Genomic DNA, 24024 nt, shown 5'->3' with positions numbered 1-24024 from the left:
AAATAGCAAGAAGAGCCATTTTTTCAAATTCAGCTACAAAATCAATACTTCAAGAGCTGTAATACATGTGAATATGAGACAGTCTTTAATAAATAACGTCAAACTGTACTTTTTAATCACCCCTCTTTTCAGAAAAACACATACACAATGATTTGTAGCAGTTACAAAGTTTAAGTTACTTACGTCCCTGGATTGGAGAGCAAATGAGGACAAGGAAAATGCTCCACCAGGCGCTTACGGAGGAAGGAGCAATGTTTGCATCAATCCTCCATACACACATACCCCATTCCCAGACTCTGCCCCTGTCAGCCCCAAACCCACCCACCTATCCACAAGCTTTACTGCCTCATCCCCAAGCTCAACATTGCTCAGCACCAATCTGTCCCCCATCCCCAGGATTAACCCCTCTCAGCCTCAAACTGGCCCCCCATGGCACTGCCTGGGGAGCCTACAGCGGGCAGCCATGTGCACCCAGTGGAAGGAAGACTGGCATGGAGGTGTTCCACTGGTATGGGTGAGCTGAGCCACATCCACCAGAGGGGTGTGGCCACTTGGGTAGCAGGGCGAGCGAGGGGCTCCCTGCGGCTCCCTCCCTTGCTGCCACTGAAATAATGGAACTAAGTTCAGTTGGTTTAACGGCTGGATCCCTCCTGCCACCCTGCTGGCCATTAAACCAATTAAATTTAGTTCTACTGCTTCAGTGGCGGCAGGGCAGGGAGCCGCAGAGGAATCAGCAGTGGCAGCGTCTGGAACCACAAATGACTCCTTAAAGAGCTGCATGTGGTCCCAGAGCCCCAGGCTGCTGACTGCTGGATTAGGCCCTGTGCTGGTTCCTTGCTTTCAGCCTCACTCCAAACATTTCTTCCCTTTCCTCCATTCTACTTGCTTCTCCCTAATCTTTTGCAGTCCCAGGTGACCCAGCTTTATTTAAAAGGGGCAGGGCATCCTGTGACAGATTTCCATTGTTACGATCACCGCTTGAGCAACACCAGAAGCAGAACATCTATTAAATTAATCACTTAATGCCTAATACTGCTATATAAGCACATTATTAACGTTCCCTCTTTTTTTTAATCCATGTGCTGAATAAATTTTGGTATGTGCACCAAAGACGTGTAGATGCGCTCACCAACAGAAACATGCTACCAGCTGCAGGCACGCTGCTTATCAGCTGTGCAGCATTTGAATTTCTCCTGGGTGACCACCCAAGCATTCAGCTTGCAGGGAACACTGCTGATTATTAATGGTTATAGTAGGACATCATGAAGTTCTGAAGAACAGTTTAGATATTCATAAAGGATGTTACTTGTTTTATGTTCTATTTGTCCTATATGGTATCATATGATGGCAAATAATCACAGACTACTTGATTCTGTATTTGTGAGAGGAAATGGATATATCTGGGAGGAGCAACATTGACTTAAATGGGGCAGTGCGGTTGCAGCAGTGTGCTCACATGCAATGCACTGCAGGACTGGGGTCAGTTATAAAACTTGTGTTAAAGAAAAGTGCAGTTTTGTAATTCAATGCGAGAGAATTTCTGTTTATATACACAGGGCTTTCTAACGAATGCTCATAGAGAGTGCGTTTTTTCTTCTCTCTATATAAAACTTCCTCCTGGGCAACAGAATGACAAAACAAATGCATCTCTCTGCCACCCAGCTGGTGGATACAGGGGAGAGTGGAGGCCAGGACTGGCCACTTGGCTCCTGACCCCCTGAGCGTTGGGGGGGGGGGAGTGGTTGGTGAGAGTAGCAAGCAGCGGGTGGGTGGTTGGTTGGTGTGGGCAGCAGGCAGGGAGCACAGCCCCTTAGTTAGCCTTTAAGCAAGAAGGGGGGGAGGGAAGACACCTTTCAAGGCAGCGGTCACCTACTGGTAGGTCTTGGGGCCTTTGACAAGTTAGCCTGAGAGGCTATCAAATGCCAGCACTTCAGCTGCCTCTTCCCACACTGCTGTACTGCTCCTGCCCTCTGCCTGGGAGCTATGGCCTGGGAGCCTCCTGCTTGCTGTGCAGAAAAGACGGTGCAGACATTAAGGTGTCCCTCCTCCCCCTGCCCCATGTACCCCATCTCCACAGACTGACCAGCATGGGGCCTCAGAGATGAGACAGGAGGCAGGGCAAGATTACTTGGGTGCTTAAAAAGGTTGGAGACCACCGCTCTAAGAGTGTGTCTACACTGCATTAAGCACAGATGTCTGACTCTTGTCGTCTGATTCGGATCACAGTGCGCAGGCTCTGGGACTACACACCTGTAGCGCAGATGTTCAAACTCAAGCCCAGGTTTTGACACCAGGCAAGGTTCTAGAGGGCAGTCTCCAGCCCAAGCCCAACATCTCCAATGCAATTAAACTGCTCCAGAGCCCAAGCCCAAGCCAGCTGACATGGACCAACCACAGGTATTTAACCCAAGGGTACGCACACCTAACAGATCAGCTAGGCTGGAGTAATGGCATTTCATATTCCAGTGCAAATGAAACATTCAGCCAACACGAATGATAGTTTAAATTCTGCCCTCCTCAGGAAACAGATCAATTTTATTGGTGGAAGTGAGGCTCAGAAATGTGCCATTTGACACAGAGATGACTGACTGACACTATCTGGCTGGAAGCTCGTATTAGGAGAAATATGACAAACAAAATAGTTTTGAGAAACAGTAGCTATAAGGCTCAGCATGCGTGCTACACTTTTCTCCTTAGTAGAAGAAATGTCAAAACTGTACAACCTGGAAAAATAAACAGAATAGTTCAAACATTTAAGGTCAGAAATCACCTCCTATGTGTAATTTCTATTTTGTTAGTAATGCACATGTATAACCAGAGTGTGCATAAACTGGCAATTTTCCATCATTTTATTGGTTTACAGATAGGCACTGAAAGGCCTTTCCAATTTGTGAATTACAATGATCATGTGTTAAAAACCTCACTTAGGTTGTATAAGTATAGACTCACAGAAATGAAAGACTGGAAGGAGCCTTGCAAGCCCACTAGTCCAGCTGCCTGTACTGAAGTAGGACTAAGTACTTATCTAGAGTGGGCTGGGTCTGATCCCGGCTTACCTGGAGCCAGCCCACAGCAAGCCTCAGACCTCCCACCACAGGCTGAAACATAAATGCCAGTGACCCTAATTCAGGTCAGTGAGATGTGTGGAGGGGGACTGGCAGTTTAGCAGGCCAATGCTGAAACCACTGAGCTATCTCCCCCTACATTTGTTATCCCTCCCGCAAGTCGTTGAGAACCAGGTAAGTGAGGTGTGTATGTGGCTTGTTTATGGTCTTTTTGCTTCTCACTAGTGTATGGCCCCAAACTGTAAAAAGGATTCCCACTTCTGATCAAGATCAACTCTGACAAGTGTTTGTCTAATGGGTTCTTAAGCACCTCCAATGATGGATCCATAGATTCCCTAGGTAATCTGTTGGAGAGCTCATCTATCCTTACAGTTAGGAAGATTTTCCTAATGTCTCTCTTACATTTCCTTGTTGCAACTTAAACCCCTTATTTTTGCCTTGTCCTCAGTGAATAAAGAGAAAAAGTTATCCCCACTCTGAAGACAATTCTCTGAAATCTTGGTAGCAACATGTCAGTTACAAGAGAATTTCATATGCAAGCAAATCACAAATGATTTGACCATCTCAGATTTATTCCATTTATAGTGTTTGCACAGCATGCAACAGCAGTACTTTCATGGCCTACAGGCACATTTTTCAAGACAGCAAGCACAGTCTGATTTCACATGTTTAGCATTTTTTATTTATAAAATTAAAATCTGCCAGATACAGGAGGGTGGGGGGGGCATGTTTAATGAGCCACTTCACCTTGAATGCCCCTTGAAATAATTGTTAACTATTTATGCTACACTAATCTGTTACATCTATTACTTTGCTGTGACACTATTAAGTTTCTAGGACCTGGGGAAGAGCTCAAAAGCTTGTAACCAACTTACATCAGCAGAGTGCGTTGACTCATTTGCCTTACTTCAGGTGGAACACAGGACATCTACCTGCCTCCACCACTTCACTCTGTCACAGGACAAAACTTCTAGCTGACCCTGGGAGTACCCCATCAATTTCAGTAGATCTTTCTCACGTCCGACATCTTCCTCTTTTGCGTTTTGTTTGCAGGTTCCATTTGAGAGCTTGACAGACTATGCTGGATGATGGTTGTCTGAGGCTGGGGCTATGCTGACCTGTTCTGCCAGCAGCTTCATGCTAATGAGCAGTCTCACAATTGCAAATGGCTGCTAATTAGAATAATCCCAGGGCTAATTAACATAGCCACACAAGATCTCCTTGCCAGCTGAGGCTGCTGCCGGCATTAAACAGGCTACATAGACCAGCATAAGGAGCTGGCGACACAGGGGCTTTTAGCCAGCACGAGAGCTGGGGGAGGACAGCCAAGCCTGCCCTTACTGGAGCCGTACAACCAAGCTGGGAAGGAGGAAGAGATGGTAGGGAGCAGTGGGGGGAAGCGACAGCTGCCAAAGTAGCAGAACTGCACACACTGAGGGGAGTTAAGCCTGTGGGTGGGGAAGGAGGTTGAGATTCAGGAGGGTTAATCTTGGGGATAGAGAGTGGGTTTGCAGGATAGAGGGGTAAAGCCTGGGGAGGGGGGTAACAACTTCCTAACTCGTACAAATCATTGTGTGCACTGTTCTTAAAGTAAGGGTGATAAACAGTAGGGTTTGATCTTATTCATTAAGGACTGTCTCGTATTCACATGCACTGAGGCTCTTGAAGAATTGATTTTGTAACTGAATTTGAAAAAAAAAAAAAAACAAAAAAAAGTCTCTTCTCACAATTTTGGTTGCAGACCCTTGGCCTAACACAAAGAGAGAGAGTCCCTGCATCAAAGATCTTCAAGATGCACCAGATATGCTCAAATAGCCAGAAGTCTTAACAGATCTGCAGAGGTTCCCAATAGGAGTCACTCCCAGGCACTTCAGACAATTGGCATGCAGGCTAGCCACAGGCATGAGCATGCTGCAGGAGGCACGGCACTTGAAACCTGGAGATGGAGGCATGTCCCAGTACTGGAAGCACACAGAATTCCAACAACAGTACAAGAACCATCAACTACACACAACTAATTTACAACAGTCCAAGCTGAGAAAAATAAAGAACTGAGAACAGAGAACCACTGTAAAAGAACAAAAATCACTGAGTATGAGTTTATGGAACACAGAAGAGGTGTTCCAGCAACAGTCACGGGCAGGGTCGACTGGCTTAAATCAAGTCTATTTAAATAAATTGATTGCATCAATTTAAATCACCAAAATCAACTGATTTAAATCAAGTTACCAAAAAAGCTAAAACTGACTGTGCTTAGAGTGCACTTAATTTTGGAGTAAGTCCCACTGAACTCACCGGCACTTCTGGTTTTTTGAAAAAACAAGTATAGAATGGAGTTGCTTGGGAAAAGCTGGGTTATGTTGAAGTAAAATAGGGTATAGACTTAAGGCATCATCATTATGGTCTGCAGGCATGATTTTCCAAAATAAAGGGCATGTATTATCTAAGGAAAATGACACTCTCTGGTGACGGGCAACTCTAGATTTCTCTTACTACAGCTTTCTGTACTATAATATTTGAGTGACAGAGTCTAAACCTAGTTAACTAACTAAACGAGCCATAAGGATTAGCTAAACTGAACTTTTCCTTTTTTTTTTTTCCCCTAGCAACATCCAACACAGCAAATACAGTAAACTCTTTCATATCCAGCAGCCTCAGGGCCAGGAGGTTGCCAGATGTTCAAATATTCTGGATAAGAGAGAGGTATACCTAGCACTGCATAATACTCAAGAATAACAAGATTAGACATTAACAAAAATGTATGCAGAGTACTTTATTTACAAATGGTATTATTGTACATTGTAAACTTATACTGTATTTATTTGCACATAGTTTCACTATACTGTACTTAAGGAAAACATAACTAAAATGTACTTGATCTTTAACCTAAACAATACTATGTACTCTATTTTAACTTTCACTGTACATGTACTGTGCTTGGAAAACATAACTAAAATTTACTTTAACTTAAACAAATTTATTGCACCACTCTAACTTAAATGCCAGTTAAAACAGAGTTTACTGTACTGTGGGAATTTACTTGTCAAATCACATTCGTACAAAAAGGCTGAGAGAGAGACATAAATAATCAATTTTCTTCCAATAAGCAGTTTTACTTATGTTTCATTCTTGCAACTAGGCCCTACATCTCCTCAACACCTTTCCTTGTTAACTCAGGGAATGAGTTTCTTGAAGATATTCCCAAATAGAGTCTCTCTTACGCCCAGGAGTCCCAACAGTTTTTCTGCCGCAAAAGTGTGGGGGAATATAAGAAACTGTATGTGGTGAATAATGTCTTCTCTTTTTCTTTCCAGTCCACTCCACTGTTCCTTTCTATGCTGCCTCCATCCTTTCCTATATATTGTCTCTGTCTTTAAGATAACGTCTTAACTAATTCCCCTGCCTTACTTGGCCACCACATAAACACAGAACAAAAACAATCCCATCCAGCTGATGTCTGTCTTTATGTGTTAATTTGTAGTCTGCTAAGAACAGAAGTTGAAAGCTCAGAACTTTCAAAAAGCAAAAGCTGTTTATCTGGCTCACGCGTATTATGGAGGAAACCCTGAAGGCCACAACAGCAGCAGTTAGAGATAAAATATACAAAAGGTATTGTCAGTAAAGTTACATAGAAAGCGCAATTTAAGATTCAGATGTGTGGCGAGTAGCAAAGATCAAGGCAGGCTTAAGTCTCCTCTGATCCAGGCCACATCATACCCACTCTCCACCCTTAGGGTTTGCTCTCCTTTCCTGTATACCCTTAAGCCAGCAGGAGAGCTCAGCTTTGGCCAGCAGCAGCCAAGAGGGGCTCAGGACTGCAGCAAAGTGCTTGGGCTGGTGATGGCATGTTGAACAATTCCATTTCACGATGCTTGTGGACAGTTTTATACACAACACTAAGGAAACAAAGAGGAAATTCTTCACGTAATTATGAGCATAGAATGATGGTAGGGGAAACTGGCAGCATCTTCCACCGGCAGTGGTGATTTTAGCAGCTATTTCACTTATGAAGATGACAAAGGCTCAGAGAGAACAAACAGCTGCTCTCAGCCACCCAGGTCCACATGTCACTAGCCTTTTTACTTTTTAATTCACACTGCAGGGGTTGTTTCCCCTCTCATCTTGTCTATCTAGCTGCCAACACTTTGGGAGCAAAAACTGCTTCTCACTTTGTACAGTGCCTGGTTGAGATCCAATGCTGGTTGACATCTCTAGGCAGTGCTGTAAGACTTTTTTAAAAAAGTATCAATTACTGATTTTGGTTTAGCTAAACATTTAACTGTGCTCATGTGACACTCCCATTTTTGTTTTTTAGAAATATGGTGTACTTAAGTTTGTTTACTTTACATAGACTCTTAAAGCTCTTCCAAGTAGCCTTTTCCTAAAGACATGGAACTGAAACAAGTCAGATCCCTCTCAGTACTCCAAGAACATCCGACAATCTGTTTGTCTCATCTGATCTCATTATATTACAAAGAAAGGCTACTGCACAAAAACAATCTATGAGTAAATGAAGCCAAGTGTAAATTATACTAACATTTTGAAGCCAAGGGCAGAAGACCAAGAAAATCTATTTGTGATGCTGGCACTAAATTCGTGTTTTGCTTACCCTATTAATAAAGCCAAACATGCAGAAACACAATAAGTTAATAGTGTAGTTAGCAATACATCATTGAATTTGACCAAATTAGCTGTTTGAGGATTTATAAGCTTTAAAGAAAATAGATAAAAATGTTTCTAGAACTATGAAAGACCTATAAAATCATGCCCGGTGAAGAGAAAGTAAATAAAGAAGTGTTATTGATGCCTTTCTATAGCAAGAACTAGGAGACACCAAATGAAATTAACAAGAAGAAGCATTTCTTCCAGTAATGCACAGTCAACTAGTGGAACATTCTGCCAGACGACGTTGTTGAGGCCAACACTATAACAGAGTTCAAAAAAAACAAAAACAAATAAATTCATGGATGATAGGTCTACCAATAGCTACTAGCACAGATGGACAGGGAAATTTAACAAAAGCTGGGAACAGCAGGCAGGGGATGGAGCACGATAATTACCTGTTGCGTTCATTTCCTGTGAAGTACCCGGGTTGGCAATAGCTGCAAGACAGAACACTGGGTCAATGTACCTTAGGTCTGGCCCAGCATGGCTCTCCTTATACTGTATATTATTCTTACTTGCGTAAAATGTGACACTTGCCTCACCTATAGGTTTACAGCACTATATTAAACCTCATCTAGAACACAGAGAAAACAAGCTTTCAAATGCTTCGATAAGGGCATGTACGGTGTGTACATGAAACTAAAATAAATATGATTCCTTTTAGAAGAGCTATCAAACACTAATGTGATCTAAGAGCTCTCCAATGCCAACTGGTGGAAGCCCACTATACTGTATCTTTTACACTCCAGACACTTAGGCAATGAGTTAGTGGTTGTGAATGTATTTATAGATAAAGTGTGTGATGTGAAGTATCACATGAAAGCTATTGCTACCAGTTTTTGTATAAAGATTTATTTCCAGCACACATATATGTGTTCTTGGAGTACAGAATATAATTAAGTTGATTCTAGATAAGGGAATACCTGTTTATCTATGTCAAGCAGTCCTGTAAGAGGGTCTTATACAAGAAAGCTCATTACCTAATAAATGTGGTGATCTTTAAGGTGCTACAGGACTGTTGGTTATTTGTGAAGCTACAGACTAACACAAATATCCCTCTGAGACTATTCACTTACATGTAAGTTGAGCATGGTGATATCAAAAAACACGGACAGCTCATTTGCATTTGGAGGTAAACACTAGTTATCAAAACAATGATGAAACAGCATGGTGTCAGCACACCAGAAGATACTGACTCTTGAAGCAAAGACAACACAAAGACAACAAACATGTAGGGAAAAAGAGAAAGAAAGGGCATCTTGTTATTCATACTAAGGAAACAAAGAGGTCCGTGCTTTTTGCATAACCATATAGGGATGGTTATGTCTGTAAGTAAGACAAATACTGTAGATAAGGATTATAACCCATTCAGTTTTAAATCACTAGAAAGTGTGAATATTATTTATAATCTTCCATTTCTATCATCTCTGTTTGGTATCTCTATTCTCAGTTCTTTACTAATAAAATTCTTCCTGTTTTATTATAAATTTATCTCACTGCTGCTATATTAAAGTGAAGCATGCTTTCCTCACTAACAGGTTGGTGTTTGTTTCACCTCAGACACAACAGAATTGGTATTTCTGTAGGTATCCAGTGACACAGGCTACATACTGCAAGGCAATGCAGACGGAGAAGTGGGAACTGAAATACACCAAGGGTTACCCTGCAACGATAGAGTTCTGAGGAGTTTGTTGGGCTGGTTAAGACAATTTAGTAGCAGGAAGTTGTCTCTTGCTGAAGCAAAAAAGTATCAAGAAAGCATTTCAGTATATACAGACTGTGAAGACTTCAGAAAGAAGACCTGGACAGTAATAGTTCAGCCCAAGTAAAACTCAGATGCTCTTAGTTGAAAATCTGAACAGTAGTTTAAGACAACTTTAACAGCTAATCCCTCCATCACCTCATTCCATAGGAATAGGTAGACCACACTTCCCTATGGTGATTACAGGACACCTGGTAAAATTAGATGTATTTAAGCAAGTTCAATGCCAATCAACTGGAACAACACAGTACAGATATTCAAATTAACATCGAGTTGACTGAGCCTCTGTTAAAGAAATACTTCACTTTGCAGCTGAATTAGTTTTAATTCACCTTGTTTTAAGGCTTTTGGGTTCATATGGGGAGAGGTGACACACCCCACATACACAGGGAGAGTTGACACACAATCCTGTACACCTCTCTAACACATGGGAAGGGACAAAACAAAACAGCAGTCATGGAGCAATTTAAACACTAACAAAATGATTTATTAGGTGATGAGCTTTAGTGGGACAGATCCACTTCTTCAGATCTATAGAATTTCCAGTCCAGACTGATATATAGTACAGAGGTCCAAAAATATTGCAATAAAAACTGACAAAGCAAATACATGAACTGAAGGAGGGGGAAGAGGGATGGGGGGATGTTAAGTGTCTTGCCTGAGATCATTACAAACAAAGGAAGGGAAGCAGTCCTTGCAATGCCTGAGATAAATTGTTGTCTTTGTTCATACCAAGTGCTAATATGTCAAATTTGACACTCCCATGGGGAGTCACCAAGCAAGCCAACCTTTCCTACCCACCACTTTCCATCCGCCATGCCTGGCTTTGTCCCCAGGGCAGCCCCTCCTCTCCTGGTACATGAGATTGTGTCTTCCGACAGGGTCACAAGTCCCCTCTCTCCAGATTTCTGCCAGGGTTCATATTAGAAAGTGGCTCCCAGGGTGAGGGGAAGTGAAGACCAGGCCCACCTTTTTCCCCAGAGCTCACCTACTTCCCTCCCCTTGCTCATCTATTGCTAGAAACAGCTTGTCCCTCCCTTCCTGCCTGCCTACCGTCAAACCACGGGTGACCCTCCAGGCTGCTGCCTAATGACTTAATCTTGCTACCTCTTGTCTTCCAGCTACAGCAGCACAGGCAGGAAAGAATTAAATGCCAAGGACGCATTGTGTACCAGGATCCAGAGTACCCGACTGCAGGGGCTTCTGCAAGCCCAGCAAGAGAGATAGCTCAGAAGGGAGAGTGAACTGGTGACATACCACTCCCACACTCCCTGGGATCAGGACCCAGGGTGGAGGTAGCACATTAAGTAGGTGCTAAGTCCTTGCCTTTGAGGCTTGCTGGGGAGCCTGCAGAGTTGGGACATAAACAGGCTGGAAATCAATTGTCCCTATCTACTGCTGATGGTTGTAGAGGCCTCCCAGTGCCAGTGTTGTGTGGAGCTTTGACTTTCGCTTCTGCTTCTCCAGGCCAGAACCCCAGAATGGGGTTGGGCTTTCCCAGGGACCATCCAAGCCTGAGGCTGATGGCGGAGGCAGCACTGTACCAGTCCAACAGAAACACATCAGTTGCTGCACTTGTGCTCTAAGACAGGGATGCTCAATTGAGGACATTAAGAACTGGTGTTTACGACAAAAACCTAGAGACGTCCAGCGCTATCTTCCAAAGAGCAGTCCACTTCTGACTGTTTAAGAAACCATTCGTGCTCATCTTTGGGTCTGCAACTTAAATTCCCTTGCTATCAACCTTGTCTGCCACACATAATCTATTAAGCAGATGCTATTTCAAAAAGGACTATCACTTCCGCACAAAGTGTTCCCTGCTTCTGTAGGCAGAACTCTGTCATGAGCTCTATCAGAAACTGCACAGTGCAGCTATTTCTGTGGAGATAAAAAGATGCACGTGTTACACTGTAATAGTATGTGTTCTTTAAGAGCACTCAAACAGCAGTACAATCTTTATGCCTGGGAAAAAGTTGTGTATACTTTTGCTTTTAAAATTAGCCTAAATAGCGAAGGTGAAGGTGCACAATTTGTGACCTTGTAAATACCTGAATGCAAAAGTTAAAAAACACTATGATCTAAAATGATAGTCATATTGATGTAGCTCTGATACAATGCTTGATATTAATATCTGCCATTTCATATGTATTTATATCCAAGGTGAAACTAACTTAATTTCTTACAAGTACTATCCTGTTGCAACCCCGATCATTGCCAGCTCTTTAAATAGCTCCCTGCAGGCTTTTGCTGCAGCAAAGCCAGCTCTTGCAGGAGTTGTGCACCAGGGCACACCCACTTACTTTCACCTCTGATTTATACTTGTACTGAACTCCTATAGATTCTTATGGGTATTTTTGCACCGAATTCCACAACAGCTTCTCAAATAAAGAGCCGCGCAGTAACAAAACAACAGAGCCTAATTTTATAGCTTGTTAAGCACATCTTGATTCAGAACAAGCTACGTGCTCTCAAGAAGGGAAATCCTTACTTAAAATGATGGAATCCTCATATGACATCAATCCCAGTTGCAAAACACATCATTATGCAAGGTTAGATTTTTACAAAGCAATTGAAAAGTTCCACATCAAAGGTTAATTTCTAGGTTGTACAGCCCTAAAACGAGAGGGAAACTGGAAAGAAACTGATTATGTGCAAAACAGTAGGAAACAGATATAAATGGAAAATCCTCAAAGAGAGAAATTAGGGAAGGAAACATAGCAATGTATTCCAGCTCTCTCATTTTATATTTATACACACACACTCACACAGAGTAGACCCCCTGAGTTACGTGAAGGTTAAGTTCCTGGGCAACCTCATGCAACTCAAGCTATGTGCAAGTTGACAGGAGCCAGAAACCAGGCAGCAGCCTGGCTCCCAGCTCCCCTGCACTTGATGAAGCCAGGAAACTGACCAGCACATCACTGGTCACTTTCCCTACACCCTGCCTGCAGGGACTGGAAAACTGACCAGCACAGTGGCACTGGTCATCTTCCTCTCTCCTGTTAGTGACGGGGAGCTGACAGCCTGACTCTAGGTTGCCCACTGCTCACAGGAGAGGGGAAATCAACCAGTGCTGCTGTGCTGGTCAGTTTCCGTGCTCCTTTGGGGGCAGCAGTCTGACTGCCCAGCCCCATAGAAGCCAAGAAATGGACCAGCACAGTAGTTGTTCACTTTCCCCACTCCTCTGAGTGGCAGGGAGCTGGTGCCTAGCAGCCCAGAGCCAGGCGCCAGCTACCCACCACTCAGTTGCATTAACCCAAGATACGCGCAGGTTGGGTGCAAGTATCTCAGGGTTCTACTCTCGCTCTCTCTGGAGTGGGGGGGAACAGGGGGACAAAGGCAGTCTGGTATACAATGTTTTGATCAATGTATCTGGTTACAAATCCTCTCTCAAAGTGCCACCAATACTTATTAGATTCCACTTTTCCCCAAATGCAAGAGAATTACCAAGGTAACCACAAAAATATACAACAACAAAAATATTAAGTAATCTGAAGACATTCACTTGCATCACTTGATATGCAAGTGAAGCACTGAGACACAATACGCATCTGGAAGGATGGTCTTATGATTAAAACACTTGAGCATCAGTTGGGGTATCTGGGTTCAGTTGTCAGTTCTGCCACAGACTACCTAAGGCCTGATCTACACTACAAACTTAGGTCAACATAAGCCATATTAAGTAATTTAATCACGTATGGTTCTAAATGACCAAGTCCCTTCCACCAAACTGCATGTCTGGTAGACTTCTGTACTCCACTTCTGCAAGAGGCACAGTGCGTGATCTGATAGCCACAGGTTGACATTGGATAGTATAGACAGTGCACTGTGTAATATGAACGAATTAGCCTCCAGGTGGTGTTCCACTGTGACTGCTCTGGAGAGCTCTTTCAACTCCACTGCACATTGCAAGCTTCCAGGTGCAAAGGAAAGAGCCACACCCATTAAAGCCCTGGAAGTTCTGAATTTGCATTTACTATTTGATCAGCGCAGAGAGCTCGCCAGCACAGCTGATCATGGAGACTCAAGCCCATAAATGGGCTACCAGTATGGAGTACACAAGAGGTGGTGGATCTTATTGCTGCGTGAGGAGAAGAATCTGCGCACAGAGCACTGATTCAACAGAAGAAATTCTTATGTCTATGCCAAGATCTCATGGGGAAGAAGAGCTAAACCATAGACATGCAACACTGCCACATGAAAATAAAGGAGCTATGGCAAGCGTACCAGAAAACAGGAGAGGCAAATAGTCATAAGAACATAAGAATGGCCATACTGAGTCAGACCAAAGGTCCATCGAGCCCAGCATCCCATCTGCTGACGGTGGCCAATGCCAGGTGCCCCAGAGAAGGAGAACAGAAGACAATGATCAAGTGATTTATCTCCTGCCATCCATCTCCTGCCCTTGTTATGAAGGCTGGGGCACCATACTTTATCCCTGGCTAATAGCCATTTATGGACCTAACCTGCAAAAATTTCAGAGAGTTAAGTATAAGAACATTCTGGTTCTGCCCCACAGACATGCTGCACTTATGAAGAACTGCATGAGATTCTCAGAGGCAACTGCTCCACGACCCCAAAACGCTCTAATTCTGGCTAAACAGCCTGGATCTAAGTACACATTTGGAATAGCATTCTTTTTTTAAAGCACTTCAGTTTTGCTTGTCTACCACTATAAACAATATTTTACCATTTTGTTCACTCACACCATATATGTGAAGGAAACCAGCTGTTAACAACGTCTCTTCTTGAGCTACACAGATGCAATGGTTTTCACTGGATAAGTCAACATGGGAATCGCGGATACGTGCCATTTCCCTCATTAATGAACTGAAAAAAGTCTCTCAAAAACAATTATATTTATGCATCTGCACTTTGTCCTTTTCAGGAAGCAGCATGAACTTGATTAGACTGCAGCAACCATCAGTAACGGTCATACCGCTGTTGTGATGGCAAGAGGCTGAGAGAATCAGGAATCAGAAAGACCCTGTGCACATAGCTTGAAAAAGCTGTCTGCAGAAGAGGGAGAACATTGTCTCTACTCACCACAAACCAATAAAAATGAAACTGTGTGTAGAAAAACAGACATACCTGTAAGGAGATATGTACTGTTCCTCTTCTCTCAGTTTTTTTCAAATGTTCGCAGGGTAATTTGCCTTCTTAGGTAAGGAAAACCTTAATGCCCTAATTTTAACAAATCACTCAGCTGTTTGTTAGTGCAGTGTCAAAACATAACATTTGATTTTTAAATAATGGAGCAGCCATACTTAATGTTACGAAGTAGCTCCTTCCTTTAATCTATAATATACTTTTGTCTTAAATTACCCTATTTTGCGAGTGATGTGGCTATGCTCTAACAGACATGCATGCTTAAACGAATATTACTAACACTGCCAATTCCTTTTGTTTTGTCTTAAGTCTGGTGTTATTTGGTACTTTTCTTTAAGTTCCAGCTCTTTGAGTTGGGAAAACAGGACAGAAGCTTAGCTTCCATTTAAGTGTCTAGCCCTAGCTAGGGCATGTATAGACGATCCATGTCCCGCTACGTCGAAATAGCAGGGTCCTCCATGGTGGCCATCAGCTGAGGGGTTGAGACACGCTCTGTTCAGCCCCTGTGGGGCTCTATGGTCGCCGCAAGCAGCAGCCCTTAGCCCAGGGCCTGTGGCTGCTGCTGCAGCAGCTTGGGGTCCATGCTGCGTGCACGGGGTCTGCAACCAGTTGTCGGCTCTGTGGATCTTGTGCTGTGCAGGCTGTGTGTGTCTGGGAGGGGCCCTTTAAGAGAGGGGTTTGGGGCTTTGCTGGCCCCTTATTTCGATGGGGAGCACTTGTGTGTGTGGATGCTCTGCATTTCCTTCCAGGGTGGTTCCTTTCAATGTTCTCCGTTGCTACTTCGATGTTGAATGTCAATGGCACCAGCCCTGGAAGATGTGTAGACGATGTGTAGAAGTAGCCTATTTTGATGTTCTTACGTCGAAATAGGCTACTTCGACGTAGTGTGCTAGTGCAGACATAGCCATTAAGTTTTAGAGGAGGTTGATGGTAGTATAGCCACACCAGAGGAGCTGCTGGCACAGGATACTGATTGCTGGGAGCACCTGTTCATGAGGCTTGCCACTGAGGTTCCCAAAAGACAACTCCACAGATACTGATTTATATCTCCTGTTTTCCACATCCATGGACATAAATTATGCATCCCCACAGGGCTCTACTGAAGAGCGTGAAACAACGGGTAAAGAGTCACCATAATTTATTGAATTTCATGTTATTAGCAATGTAATATTAGCAGCTTAATCCACACTGTAACACAATACTGTTTGCATCAGCATTACTACACCTGAATATAAAAAGACCTGGAAAAGTGAGCCCAGCAGAGAAATTACTGATGTCTCTTGACTTGTGTTTTATGTCCCCCATGGTGCAGGAAGACAAAGTATCTGTCTAATGTGTCTTGAGCTCCACAGAATGCCATAGTGTAATAGCAAATTGCCTGATGGCTCCCCATATGCCACATGTACCTTCAACTGTGTGTTTGACTCACACACATATTTAAGTGCTTTGCGAAACTGGGGCTTGAGACACCTTGAGTCAGTCTATGTAGAGACCATCTGATGTAAAAACAGCCCATCCACTTGGAACCATTAGGCCTGTTACATTTTTATTCTTTATCTTTCTGCTAATAACGTAAATCAAACTTTTTTTTTCCCCCCGAAAAACTTCTTTCTGGTCACTGTGCCCACAGGAAAGATGGTTTATTTCACTAAATATCAGAGCAAAAGGTATCTTCCCCTCAAATGGAATGAGAGCAGCAGTTCAAAACATTGATGGGGTGGGGATGCCAGGGGCCAATAAAGCAGGATTACAAATACATAGCCAGGAAACAGACAGCAGGAAGAAGGCTGCTCATTAACATTCTCTGCAGTGAAAATTTCCATTACTATCAGACAAACGAAAAATGCAAAGAGCTATGCTGAAGGGCTAGAGCAGAACAAAAAATTTAGTGTCAAGTTATAAGTTATTATCAGGAACAAAAAAAAGACTCCTCTTTATTCACTCAGTTTCTGGCGCTACTCACAATGGGGAACACAGAAGCTATTGGTAGTATACCTGATTTTGTCTCAGGTTCTTCGATCCAAAAAAGCCTGTCATCAGAAGGATTTTTAAAAACCTGGGTTCTTTTCACATCAGAAGGCTCACCAGCTGCAATCCATTGCATCACTGGTCTCTGGCATACATCCATAGGCCTTGCCACACACAGCAATAACAAACAGACAAAAGCTCTTTTCTAAGGGTTTGAAGGAAGTACAGAGGAGTAAGTTCAACTTGATCTATCTGAAGCCAAGACTCAAAAGAGTAAAAGGTTTTAACTATCAACTCACACTTACATTATTGTCTTTGTAAAAAAGCAATAACTGGTATATTGTACACCTATTGTAGTACATGTAAAATGTAATATGCATGAGAGCTGTTCTGTTAGCTGACTAGATGCCTCAGGCATACAGAATAGGGAGATTGGCAGGTGGTTAGCTACAATGATACCCAGATGTTTGAAGATACTGTATTCAAAATCTTGGCTTTAAGATTACCATGAAAATTTTGTGTAATGCTCAAGACAGACATGTTTTTGCTGATCATATAAGTAGGGTAGACTAGAATTTACCAGCCTGTCCAAACATCACGCCAGAGATAATGAAGGGGACAGGTTTGACCTATATACTTTAAGTCTGGAGTTGCATCTTACTCATTTATCCAACCTCCCCCTACTTTCTTTAGAATTAGGCAAACTGCAATCTTATCTCCAGTACTCCTTTTCATATTTCTCTCCTTGCTTCCTCTGTCATTTAACACACCCTTTATTTCTCCATTTCTCTTCCCCAGATCCTACGCTCCTCCTTTTTTTCAGATCCCTTTGTCTCTAGAAGGGGTGTGCTGCTGTCCAGTCTTCTCAGTAAGCATCTTGTTCTTTGTGCACCCCTACGGGAGTATAAGTACTTTGGATGGACAGTTGTTCAAAGAACATGTGAAAAAGCAAAGCACAGGGCCTATGTTTACAGAAAGGCCACCTGTTACTTTCTGCTCTCCCTCTTTAGCCCCCCAAGTTAATGGGCTATTAAGCTAGCACTTTCCTTTAGCCCGTTCACCATTCACTTAACAAAACATTGTGTTTTGTTTTGTTTTTTTGTTTGGGGGGGTGGAATGTTAACAGAGCTAAGGCTGAGTAGCACTGCCACACGCTCTTCCAAAAACGGGGATGAACTTAAACCCCCGAGTCAAGAAACAAATGAATATATACAGCAGAACCACAGAACTGCAAACTGATTTGTCAACCACACACCTTCTTTGGAAGCAGAGCTACACAACCAAGCACTAACAGAGACAATGACAAAAATGAAACAGTATGGTACTTTTAAATATAAACTAAGGGTTTGACAATGCAACAAAATGGTATTTATTTCCTTTAAATTAAGATAGATACAAGCAGCATTTTTTCTTCAGCATGGTAAAGTTTCAAGGGTGTATTAGGCCAGTGATCAGTGGAAAGCTTTTCAAAGAACCACCATATCACTTTGTTCAGTTACCAGAATTTCAGAGCTATAAACAACCTCCATTTCTGAGGTGCACATTGTACAGGAGAATCTCCCAGCGTATGCACTCCCTCAAACCTGTACCATGATGGCACCACCATAGTTCAGAAGACTCTCTAACCCAAGGGTATGATTTGGTCCCTGTGCCTAATTCCAGGGGGCAAACAAAGTTGGGGGGTAAATAGTTATGCGAGGTTAGCCACCCCACTACCTTATGGAAAGGCATGAGACAGAGGTAAGCAGGCTTAGTTTTCTTTAATATAGAATGGACAATATGCAGCACATAGTTAAATTCTGGTCACTTATTTCTGCAAGCTTTCTGGCTTTCAAGGGACACACAGGTATAGTGTTTATACCATTGGAGCTAAACAAAGAGTTCCTGTCTATACTGTGTTCATCTTTTGAAGTGTACAGCAAATCACTGTGAATGGCAGAAAGCTATTCTTACGTTAACTCATGTAACTAAATTACCAGTGATGCATCAGAAATAGGTCTTTTTTCATTTTTTTTCAGGCATAAGAGACGGCGACGGGACGGGGGACCCTAGCCAACAGAGGCACATCCACACCGCCTCTGTACTGGCAGCACACCTGCCCCCACTCCCCATGCACAGCAAAAATTGACAGCTGTTGTAAATAGGAGTTATCAGTGACTTTAAAAAGTATGTCTGGCACTTGGACCTTTCACAAAGGTCAACAGGTTAAGTTTCAGACTCTACCTCAGGAAGGTCGCTGACCCCTGTGACAGCACAATATTGAGAGAAACAAGTTCATGTGAAAACATTGCAAGAATGGGAAAGTTTACTGTCAGGACCTTTAATTCTATTCTCTCACATGGAACCCTGCCCCCAAATTTGCCCCAAATCCACAATAAATCTGGGTATGCTTGTGAATTTTAAAGCACACTAAGAAAAAAAACCTAGATCTTCAAAAGAAGCTCATCTTAGCTTTAGAAGGGAAGAGTTGGCCCTGCTGCATCTTCAATTTCTACTAACCCTCTCTCTTCCAATCTCATGAAGATCGATCAGCAAATAGCACATGTCTGATCACAAAGATGCACTTCATTTTTTCCATCACTTGTGTTACTGTCTGGGTGACTGCAGTGATCACATGCAGCTGGAAGAACCACATCCATGAAGATGATTTTGCTTCTTGGCTGAATGGAAGGTCACCCTGAAGGCTGAGCATGATCAGATTAGATGATGACTACATTTGAAATTTAACCTAATCTCACAAGAGGTGTTGATAATTCTCAATTTTTTATAGCCAATCTTCCACGATTTGGTATGTTTCTTAAATTCCCCAGCTCCGAGCGTCCCATGAATGTGAAGAATGTGGTAATTATGTGCATAAATAGTCATAAAATTAATGAGTCATCCTGGGGTTTCTTAAAGACTAATAAATTTATTTGGGCATAAAATTTGTTAGTCTTTAAATTGTCACAGGACTCCATTGTTCTCACTGAAATAGTCAAACACACCTGCTTATTTGAAACAAAAATAAGGTATACTTCTGTTTATTATCATGCTGTTTGCTACAGGGTTGCACAGAGTTAACTCAATCCTGGGCACGTTTTGTACAACTGCTGGAACCAAACTCAATGGCATGTAGATACTTAAGCACTTTAAAGTGACAGCACAGGTTCTGCTGTTTTATCTGTCCACGTGGAGGACAACCACCTCCGCACTTAGGAAAGAGCCTTCAGGCACAAAACTGTAAATGGAGAATTTAGAAAAATGTTACAGAAGCAGCCACGAAAGGTCTACAGAAAAGCAGATGGAACCCAGGTGGCCCAGCAGTGGGAGAGTGCATGGGAAAACCTGGAAAATGACCTTCCCCATAACTTACAACATGCTTTATTATTTTAACCTGTCACCAATGTCTAATTCAGATAGTCTGAAAACCAAATATTTTTTGTCTGTTTGGTGTCCCTGGATTCTCCCTCTGGTAGCAGTTCCCTAAAGGAAAAATCACTGCCATTCCCAGTCCCTACATAGATCCATTTTGATGGTGTCAAATTTGCATATGAATTCCAGCTCCGAAGTTTCATGCTGCAGTCTGTTTTTAAAGTTTTTTGTTTGAGAATGGAAAGTTGCTAGTCTGTAACTACACATCCAGGGATGTTATAGGTGTTCTCCCACTGGTTTATGTATGTTACCATTCTCAAGGTCAGATTTGTATTTATTTATTCTATTGCATAGAGACAGCCCGGTTTATCCAATGCACATGACAGAGTGGCATTCCTGGCAAGATGGCATGTATCATATTAGTAGATGTACAGGTGAACGAGCCTTTGATGGTGTGGCTGATGTGGTTAGGTGCTATGATTGTATCACTAGAGTAGATGTGTGGACAGAGTTAGCTTGTTGCAGGGATTGGTCATTGGGTTAGTGTTTGTATTATGAGAACTGACAGGTTGTTATCAAAATATACTCTAAAGCAGGAGTGAGCAAACTTTTTATGTCAGGCTTCACTTTTCTTCACTGCTATTGGTAACCCTTCCCTCCCATCAACCCCTGGTCTAATGTAATCCGTTTTGTTTATGTTCATATGGTTTAAAAAAACATTTTGGCATGTGTAAGAAAATGTAGAATGTAAACGTTTTATTAATCGGTATATAAAATTATATATATACATAAAAACAGCAACGTATTTCAACATCTGTAATGAGATGGCTGAGCCTCAAACCCAGCAGTTGACTGTGCTATGCCCCTCGTAAGAAACTTCAAATACCCCCAATGGGGCCCACCCCCAACTTTTCACTTCCCTATTTGAAAGGGAGAAAAGCAGAGAAGGCAAGTAAAAGGCTCTCAATTTTCTCTTCAAGAAGTCCTGGGGTATCTGATAGACTAACAGATGTACTCGAACATAAACTTTCATGGGGAAAGACCCACTTTGTCAGATGCATGCCCATGAATGCTTATACTCCAATATACCTGTTCGTCAATAAGGTTCCACAGGACTTCTCATTTTTGTCGATACAGACTAACATCGCTATCCCTCTGACAATTTTCTCTTCTTAAAACTCAGTTCTATTCATTTATTCAATAGACCAAACTTGAATACTAAAGATTTTAAGCATAATGTATAATTTAAATAACTATACAGCTCATCTTCAACAAGTTTTTCCATGTGCTAGAAATCTTTTTCACATAGATTGTTATTTCAGCTCTGCAAGGCTGATTGTTCCCTATTCAGGTTCACCTGTCCCATGAAGTTCAACATACAGATATCTATTAACCATTCTTTAGGTGTGTTTGTAGTACACAGTTAACACAATGGCAAATGTTGTCCTGTTCTCTGGAATTTGTTTTACCAGTGTTCTCTTCACATTTCCTCATCGTACACAGATTCCTATTCTGCTCACCATTCTTTAAGTCAGGGTAGGTAATTTCTAAAGTCTCACCATTCTTAAAGTCAGGGTAGGTAATTTCTCATTTTGATGTTAAGAATTTTATTAAGTCCCTTAAACTGAGTAACTGCATTTTCTAGCATCCTTACATCTAACCAAATAAAACCACACTATATTTGTACCAAAAAAGCAGTCACGTAGCACTTTAAAAACTAACAAAATAATTTATTAGTGATGAGCTCTCGTGGGACAGACCCAGTTCTTCAGATGTGGAGACAGTGTTGTATGGAAGCTCCCTGCTTGGGACTATGAAGCATGCTGCTCCCAGCTGACAGAGAGAGGGGCATAAGGAGGAGGTAGGGGATAAGTGATGGGAGGGTGGTCAGTGGGGAGGGAAGTTTGAGGAGCCTTGTCTCTCAGATCGGCTGCGGTACCCAGACAGCTGACTGGAGAGGAAAGAGATTACTCTTTACAGTGGTGGTTCCCAACCTCTTCACTAGCGCAGACCCCTACTCATCCCCCAACACCATTCACAGACCCCCATCACAATTGTTTCATTACACAAAACGTCCACAAGATAATTGCTGGCAGAAAATCTAACATTGTTGGAAGATATTTTTAAATTAAATAACTGATTTTCACTTTACAGTATTTAAAACTTATTTTCTATTATCATTTTTATTTTTTTCCACTGGCCCCCTGCAACACCCCATGAACCCCAGAGTGCGAACCACTGCCTTACCGAAGCATCTGCTTGTACTCCCTTCTCCAGTCCCAGCACTCTCCCAGCCTCCAGCTGAACGGGGAAAGGGAGAGGCAAGAGCAGACCACATGGGTCAAGAAGGTTTGGAGAGGTGAGACTGGGGATTGGGGAGTGAGTTTGTTGCTGGTGGTACCTGCAACTCCAAGAGCCAGAATTCTCCCCCAGACTCTGGCTGGGCTGAAGGGGCAGCTGCAGATTGCATTAGGTGAGGGGAAAGAGGTGAGTGGGTGATACCATCTGTGTGTGGGGTGGGGAGTCTGTTGGTGGGCGTGGCGTCTCCTGATTTATTCTCATTGGGACTGTAGTACGAGTTAGAGACACTCTCTGACCTGGGGTACACAAAGGTCGATCCCAGATACATTGATTTTAGCTACATTAACGGCATGGCTAGAATTGTGTATCAGGATCAACTTTCTTCACTGGTGTAGATAGGGGCTCTTTGGGCTCGCACCAGCGTCCCTTACTCCACGTGGCAGCACGGAGCATCACCACTGACAGCCAAGCCCAGAGAGATCAATTTTACTGCAGCTTCACTGATGCAGCAAAATCAAACTCCAGCGGATTGACCACAGCAGGTCAAACCCACAGGAAGTACAGACATACCCCGTCTTAGCACAATTCAGGCTTTGATGAATGAATACTGGAGCTAGAGGGGTAGCTCATGGCATTTGCATGATTACATTTTAAAGAAAGAATAACAGAAATGTAGCTGTATTAGTCTGCATTCTAACAAAACAAACCAACAGCCATGTAGCACTTCAAAGACTAACAAAATAATTTATTAGGTGATGAGCTTTGGTGGGGCAGACCCAGTTCTTCAGATCTATAGCATTTCCAGCCCAGACTCGATTATATAGTACAGAAGTCCAAAAAAAATTGCAATAAGAACTGACAAATACATGGAACTGAAGGAGAGGGGGCGGGGAATGTTAAGTGGTTTGCCTGAGATAATTATCCTAATTATCTTAATTAATTACAATAATTATCTCAGGCACAACACTTAATATCCTCCACCTCCTTCAGTTCCATGTATTTGTCAGTTTTTATTGCAATTGTTTTTGGATCTCTGTACTATATAATCGAGTCTGGGCTGGAAATACTATAGATCTGAAGAAGCGGGTCTGTCCCATGAAAGGTCATCACCTAATAAATTATTTGTTAGTCTTTGAAGTGTTACATGACTGCTGTTTTGTTTTATTTTAAAGGAAGTTTAACAAGATGTTAATGGCTTAATGTACCAGAGAAAAAAAATCTCAGCAGAATTTTTGGAGCGTTGTAGATACCTGAAAATTCTGATCTTAATTTTTTTTAAATCCTTTATTACTACTGTATACATGATAAATGGCTTAAACTGGAAGAACGTTACTATAGATCCCTGTTTATGTGGCTTAGTGATTTCTAAGAAGTTTTAGAACTTAGTTGGGTAGGAGGATTAGCATTAAGGCCAGATCTTTGTTACCTGGTAGAGTTCTAGCTAGTAAATATTGTATTAATATTTGCAAGGACAGCATGATTATTTCTAGTTGACTCAGATTTGTTTATCATCTTAAATCTGAGCAATGTGTGGATGATATGCAAGAAGGATAGCTTTGTGAATTGCTTTGGGAGCAATTTTAGCGGTGGAGATTCTGACGGTTTATCTGTCTATGAAGTAGTTGTTAAACTGGAACTCTCAAGCTTTTTTTTTTTATGCTTTTACTGAATGACCATGTATTTTATTTTTTTATATAGCTGTTCTCAGTATGCTCCATGTGGTGTGTTTACCAGCCTGAGTTGTTAGAAAGGATGATAATACATGTAGTCATTGTAATTTGCTCCTTGTTAACTATCCCTCAT

General features: G+C 42.3%; 1 protein-coding gene across 2 annotated transcripts in view; it reads right to left on the bottom strand.

Moving 5' to 3' along the window:
* Nucleotides 1–24024, bottom strand: part of PELI2 (pellino E3 ubiquitin protein ligase family member 2) — an 88082-nt gene that overhangs the window by 30875 nt on the left and 33183 nt on the right. The gene's annotated exons all lie outside the window — the stretch shown is intronic.

This window comes from Carettochelys insculpta, chromosome 6 (assembly GCF_033958435.1).
Source record: "Carettochelys insculpta isolate YL-2023 chromosome 6, ASM3395843v1, whole genome shotgun sequence".
Lineage (NCBI taxonomy): Eukaryota > Metazoa > Chordata > Testudines > Carettochelyidae > Carettochelys > Carettochelys insculpta.
Note: the sequence above shows the minus strand (reverse complement) of the source record. Positions and strands in the feature narration are given on the sequence as shown.